The following is a 7,286-nucleotide window of genomic DNA, read 5'->3' as shown; positions in this document are numbered from 1 at the left end:
TTTTTTTTTTTTGCAGTGCTAAGAATGGAACCAGGGCCTCACATATGCAAGGGCAAGCGTTCTACCATTGAGAGAACTGAGCTACAGCCCAGCCTCTAAGAGATTTTTTTTTTTTAAGTATGGAGAGCAGCAGACAGAATGGTGCCGGTCTCCAGGGACTAGAGGAGGAATTACCTGTCCTGGTGAAGTAAGAGAAACTTCTGGGGTGTTGAAAGCATTCTGTATACATGTAGAGGCTTGAGTTGCACAGGTATATGTACAGTCAAAATCATTCAGTGGTACATTCATACATTTTATTGTATGTATTGAATCCAAGATCTGCATTACCTCATTATTTATCTCTCCCAATTTAGTGTCCCATTTCCCTGCCATTTGGACTATATTAAAATCCCTTAGTACATTAAAGCACACAATTTGGCATTCCAACTTTCATTCACTAAGGAGGAAGGGCTAGAAATCAAGATCTAAAAGTACAAGAAAGCTCCATGCAATGGCACTATCTCAGCTAAAATCTTGTATATTTTGCAGTGCTAGGGATAGGAAAAGACTTTTAAACTTTCTTTTTTAGCACTAGGGAATCTCTAGGATTCTGCTATGCTTCCCCCTGCCCCTTTCTATTTTTCCAGAGCTGATTGACCCAGGGCCTCATGTGGTCTGAGCCACATGCCCAGCCTTATAATACTTTCTAAGAAGTTTCTTCCTATCCATGACTTCCTCTAACTCCTCAGTGCTAATGATCACCCCTATCTCATATCTCAGCCCAGCTGTCTCTTGGTGCTTTCTTCATAAGCAAGTTTTAAACTGCAAATTAAATTTATTTAATAACAGATAACTATTTAGGTTATCTATTTCTTCTTGAATGTGTTTGGTAGTATGTGTCTTTGAAGGCATTTGTCTATTTTGTCTTTGCCATTGACTTTATCGCCACAAGGTTGTTTATTTATTTATTTTTTTTTTAAAGAGAGAGTGAGAGAGGAGAGAGGAGAGAGAGAGAATTTTTAATATTTATTTTTTTTTAGTTCTCAGCGTACACAACATCTTTGTTGGTATGTGGTGCTGAGGATCGAACCCGGGCTGCACGCATGCCAGGCGAGCACGCTACCGCTTGAGCCACATCCCCAGCCCAACAAGGTTGTTTATTATAATATTCCTCTATTATCCTTTTAATATCAATCCTTAGCAGTGTCATTTCTTATTTCTTTTTTTTTCTATTTTTGGTACTGGGAATTGAACCCAGGGATGCTTTAGCACTGAGCCACATCCTCAGCCTTTTTTATTTTTCATTTTAAGGCAGTGTCTTACTAAGGTGTTCAGGCTGGCCTCGAACTTGTGATCCTCCTGTCTCAGTCTTCTAAGTTGCTATGATTAAAGGCATGTACCACTGCACCCAGCTTTCTTTCTCATTTCTGATACTAATGATTTGCCTTTCTTTTTAAAAATCAGCCGCATTAGAGGCTTATTAATTTTATCTAATTTTCTGAAAGAAACAGCTTTCAATTTCAATGGTTTTCTCTATATTTTTTAATTCCTTTTTTTGTGGTACATGATAGGCAAACTCTCTATCACTGAACTATATCTTCAGCCCTTTTCAAAAATTATTTTTATTTTGAGCCAAGCATAGTGGTGCATGCCTGTAATCCTGGAGACTTGGGAGGTTGAGAGGCAGGAGGATGGCAAATTTGAGGCCAGCCTGGACAATTTAGTGAGACCCTGTCTCAAAAATGAAAATAAACTGGGCACAGTGGTGTACACCTGTAATCCCAGTGACTGGGAGGCTGAGGAAGGAGGATAGTAAGTTCAAAGCCAGCCTCAGCAATTTAGCAAGGCCCTAAGCAATTTAGTGAGATTCTGTCTCTATATGGAGAGAGCTGGTAGTGTGGCTCAGTAGCTAAGCACTCCTGGGTTCAATCCCTGGTACCAAAATAAATAAATAAAATAAATTAAAATAAAAGAGCTGGGGATGTAGCTCAATGGTACTACATGCCTGAGTTCAATCTGCAGTACTGCAAAAAAAAATTTTTTTTTTTTTTGAGACAGGGTCTTTCTAAATTGCCCAGGCTGGCCTCCAATTTGCAATCCTCCTGCCTCAGACTCCTGAGTAGCTGGGATTATAGGTGTGTGTCACTATCTCAGACTCTCTTTTCTATTTTCTATTTCACTGATTTCAACTCTGACCTTTATAATTCCTTTGAATTTCATTTCATCTTTTTTGAATTTCTTAAGGTGGGAGATGAGGCCATTGATTTGAGACCCTTCCTTTCTAATGTGAGCATTAAGTGCTCTAGAATTCCCACTTGTTTTGTTTTTCATTCTATTCAAAGCATTTTCTATAATTTCCTTTTTGAGTACTTCTTTGATTCCTGTTGTTGAGAAGTGTGTTGTTTGATTTTCAGGAATTGGATTTCCAGAGATATTTCTATTATTCATTTCTAATTTTATTCCATTGTAGTCAAATAACATAATTTGTTTGACTTAAATCCTTTTCTTTTTTTTTTTTTTTAAGAGAGAGTGAGAGAGGGGAGGGAGGGAGGGAGGGAGGGAGGGAGGGAGAGAGAGAGAGAGAGAGAGAGAGGGGAGGGAGAGAGAGAGAGAAGAGAAGAGAAGAGAAGAGGAGAGAGAGAGAGAGAGAGAGAGAGAGAGAGAGAGAGAGAGAGAGAGAATTTTTTTAATATTTATTTTTTTTTTAGTTCTCAGCGGACACAACATCTTTGTTGGTATGTGGTGCTGAGGATCGAACCCGGGCCGCACGCATGCCAGGCGAGCGCGCTACCGCCTGAGCCACATCCCCAGCCCTTAAATCCTTTTCTTAAAAAAGTATTTTTATTAGTTGTTGATGGACCTTTATTTTATTTATTTATATGTGGAACTGGGGATCAAACCCAGTGCTTCACACATGCTAGGCAAGTGTTCTACCACTGAGCCACAACCCTAGCCCCCTGACTTGAATCCTTTAAAATATATTTTGGGGCCTGGTGTGGTGTGCATGCTTGTAGTCCCAGCAGCCTAGGAGGCTAAGGCAGGAGGATTCAAATTTGAGGCCAGCCTCAGCAACTTACCAAGATCCTGTCTCAAAAAAAAGTCTGGAGATGTACTAAGTGGTTAAGTGCCTTTGGGTTCAATCCCTGGTACCACAACAAACCAAATCAAACAAAAAACCTTTTTGGCTTAAAACAATGGAAAGTTAATTCCTCACAATTCTGGATGACAGAAATACAAGGACATTGACATTGAATATCAAAGTGTTGATGTAATCATTCTTACTCCATAGAATCTAGAAGAGAATCATTCCTTGAATCTTCTAGCTTCTAATGGTTGCTAGTATTTCTTGGTTTGTGCCGTGTATGTGTGTTTGTTGTGCGTGGATTGAACCCAGGTGTGCTGTACCACTGAGATATATCCCCAGTCTTTAAAATTGTTTTTGAGACAGCATCTCATTAAATTTCCCAGGCTGGCCTTGGTCTTGTGATCTTCCTGCCTCAACCTCCAGAGTAGCTGTGATTAGAGGTGTGCACCATTATGTCTGGCTGGCATCTTTTAAATTTATTAAAACTTGCTTTGTGGACCAGAAATTGTTCTTTTTTTATGGATTGGGGATCAAATCCAGGGCCTTGTGCATGCTAGGCAAGTGTTCTACCACTGAACTATCCCCCCATCCCTAATCTATCTTTTTTTGGTGGGGGGTACCTGGGATTAAACTCAGGGGTACTCGACCACTGAGCCCCATCCTCAGCCCTATTTTATATTTTATTTAGAGACAGGATCTCATGGAGTTGCTTAGTGCCTCACTAAGTTGCTGAGGCTGGCTTTGAACTTGCAGTCCTCCTGTCTCAGCCTTCCAAGCTGCTGGGATTACAGGCATGTGTCACTGTACCCAGCCCTGATCTATCTTGATAAATGTTCCTTGTGCATTTGAAAAGAATGCGTATTTTGCAGTTGTTAGGTGGAATGGTAAATATTTATTAAATCTACATGGTTGAAAGTTTTATTCAATTTTCTATATCCTCACTGATTTTCTGTATACTTGTTCTATTAATTATACACATAGACTGTAACTCTGAATTTGTTCATTTCTCCTTGCATTTCCATCAGTTATTGCTTAATCTATTTTAAAGTTATTAGGTATATAAACATTTTTTATGAATTTTCTCTTGTATTATATTAATATAGCCATTTCAGCTCTCTTTTAGTTAGCATTAGCATGACATATCTTTTTACTTCCTCCTACTTTTAACCTATTTCTGTCTATGTTTAAAGTAGATTTCTTGCATAGAGTTGTACTCCTTAATTTCCAATACCTGTTCAGGTATCTGGGGTCTCTAAGAAATCCTTAACTCTCCAGGCCACTCACTTTCTTGTAGGAGGCTATAATAATTAGAGCATTCCTCATAACAAGCCAAATTTGCTTTCTATCCTCTCCACTCTGAAAGAGATAATAGAGAGGAATTAGTTCTACTTCCACAGGACAGTTTTTCAGATAACAGACATACAAACCTATGGCAACTCCTCAGGCTATACCAGATTTAGTCACAGTGGACAAAACACACCCATGGAGCATTACCCATGTCTACCTAAGAAGTACCAGAGCCTACACTGGAAAAGGTGGTGGGGGAACAGGAAAGACAAAACTATTTTTTTCCTTTTTTTGGGGGGTACTGGGGATTGAACCCTTTTTATCTTGAGATAGGGTCTTGCTAAGTTGCTTAGGCCTCACTAAATTGCTGACGCTGGCCTTGAACTTGTTATCCTTTTGCCTCAGCCTCTCGGGTGTCTGGGATTACAGGCATGCACCACCACAACCAACAAAAATTAATTTCCTGGCTTGTCCTCATTTGGGTTCCCTAGGGGACCCAAGTAGCCAATGCTCTACCACTGAGTTACAGCCCGACCCCTTTTTATTTTGAGATAGGGTTTTGCAAAGATGCCCTTGAACTTGCAATTCTCCTGCTTCTGCCTCCCAAGTAGCTGGGATCACAGGCATGCATCATTGTCTGGCTGCTCAGTCCATCTTTGAGGACTGGAGGACAAGACATTGGCACATTCTGCGCCAAGATACAGGGGGCTCTGTTTGACCATGTTCATTATTATCCAGTCAGCAGATATGACTGAGAAGAATGAATGACCAGAGTATTGACATAGCCAACAGCCTTGTGAACACCATTGTTGGCTTTACCCCTATGACCATTCCTGTTTGCAGAACTGCAGGGAGGGGAATGAATTTAACCAGAGGTTGTTTTGGAAAGTAGAAGAGGAAGATAGGACAAAGAGGAAAAAAAACTGTTACCAGGACCCTGGTACACATGCCAGGCTCATCTAAAGCAGGGATAAATATGTTCCCTTCTGCCTCCCGGCTATGCACTTGAAAGATCTAAAAAAGTAACTGCTTACTGGAAGAGTTTTTTTTTTATTTGGGGGCTGAAGTGATTATTTCCATGTGATTCTAATTTTCAAAATTTCAGCAATTCTTAGAATGGATTTTTTTATCATGTGAGAAATGACTAAAATAAGAAGACCCATCATTTCCATGTGTGCTTTATGAAAGCACCTTCATTACAACATGGCAATATTTTGGAAAGCAAGTGGGGTATGGTGGCCCAGCCCTGTAATTTTTTTTTTTCCATTCCACATTTTTTATTGGTATGGAAATCCCTGCCCAGTGACTCAGGAGGCTGAGGCAGGAAACTTGCAAGTTTGAGGCCAGCCAGCCTCAGCAGTTTAGTCAGACCCTGTCTCAAAAAAAAAAAAAAATAAAATAAAATAAAAAAATAAATAAATAAAAAACAGTGGGCAGTGTAGCTCAGTGGTAAAGCATCCCTGAGTTCAATCTCCAATATCACAAAAATAAACAAACTTCAGAAAGCAATGTTGGGTAAAAAGTGGTTCTGCAGATGTTCTTCAAACTCCAGCCATTGGCTATGATGAGTACAGCTTGACCAGCCCAGTTACATTGTTCTGATTTTTTAAATTACATAACACTCATTTATCATAAATGAAGTTAAGAAGTGGGATGGAAGGAGTAGTGAGGGGAGGGGAAAGACATTTAAAGCTTGGGATGGTCAGCTTTTGAGGCTGGAATGCTCATACCCCAGTGCACCTTAACAATATAAAAAATAATGGAGGCTCTGTGAATTTATCAAGATGATTAATGTATTTAGGGAGTATGAGGTCAAAACTCATCAGTGACTGGACAGAGCAGGGACTTCCCTAAACCCTACTCATTTCAAGGACAACAATCTGATGACTTCAAGTCATTCAATCTGTTCCATTCCATGAAGTAAAATCAACTGAACTCACAGAAATCTCCTTTTAGAGTGCAAACTGGAGAGTTAGAAAACTCCCTGGAGAGGAAGGTCAGTCTCAAGCTGAGTCTTATTAACTAAAATTTACTTAAAAATACATAATGGCTACTTTCTACTTTCCATAAAACTCAAAAGTAATACAAATATGTAACAACAAATCCTGCCATTATGTACAAATATAATGCACTGATAAAAATGTGGTGTAGAAAAAAACTCAAAATGAATTAGGGACACAATTACTACTTTCCATAAAACTAAAAAATAGGAGTTGAAGTTGTGAAAATCTAATGTGTTTTAAGACACATTTTTTTAGAGAGAGACAGATAATTTTAATATTTATTTTTTAGTTTTTGGCGGACACAACATCTTTGTTTGTATGTGGTGCTGAGGATCGAACCCAGACCGCATGCATGCCAGGAGAGCGCACTACCACTTGAGCCACATCCCCAGCCCCTGTTTTAAGATACATTTTAAAAAAATATCACATGAAAGTTTATTCAGCAGTGAATAAGTTTTTACTCCTATCAATTTCCCCTCAATTCTTAAAAGCCTGTAAGGGGCTGGGGGTATAACTCAGTGGTAGAAGCTTACCTAGCTTGTGCCAGGCCCTGAGTTCAATCCCTAGCCCTGAGGAAAAAGCAGCAACAAACATGCTGAGAAATTTAAAGTCCTGGAAAGGAAAAGAACCCCAGGTCAGTGCATTCTCTAGTTTATTCTCTAAATTTAATGTTTCTTTAATACCAAATAGAAGATTCATTAGTATATAAACCCAATAGCTTTTGTTGGCTATAAAATACTGTATTTGTAGTTTCAGTTCTCTAGAACAATTTACCAGAACAAAACAGTCAACCACTAAGAAATATGTGAGGATAGGGAGATGGAGGGAAGGACAAAGGGAGGATGGAGAAGGAGGGAGAGAGGGGGAGAGGGACGGAGGGAAGAAGCGGGGAGAGGGGAGAATGAGAACAACCTTACCTTTTACATATCAGC

Source organism: Spermophilus citellus, assembly GCF_964194105.1.
Source record: "Spermophilus citellus genome assembly, chromosome: X".
Lineage (NCBI taxonomy): Eukaryota > Metazoa > Chordata > Mammalia > Rodentia > Sciuridae > Spermophilus > Spermophilus citellus.
This window is presented reverse-complemented; position numbering follows the sequence as displayed.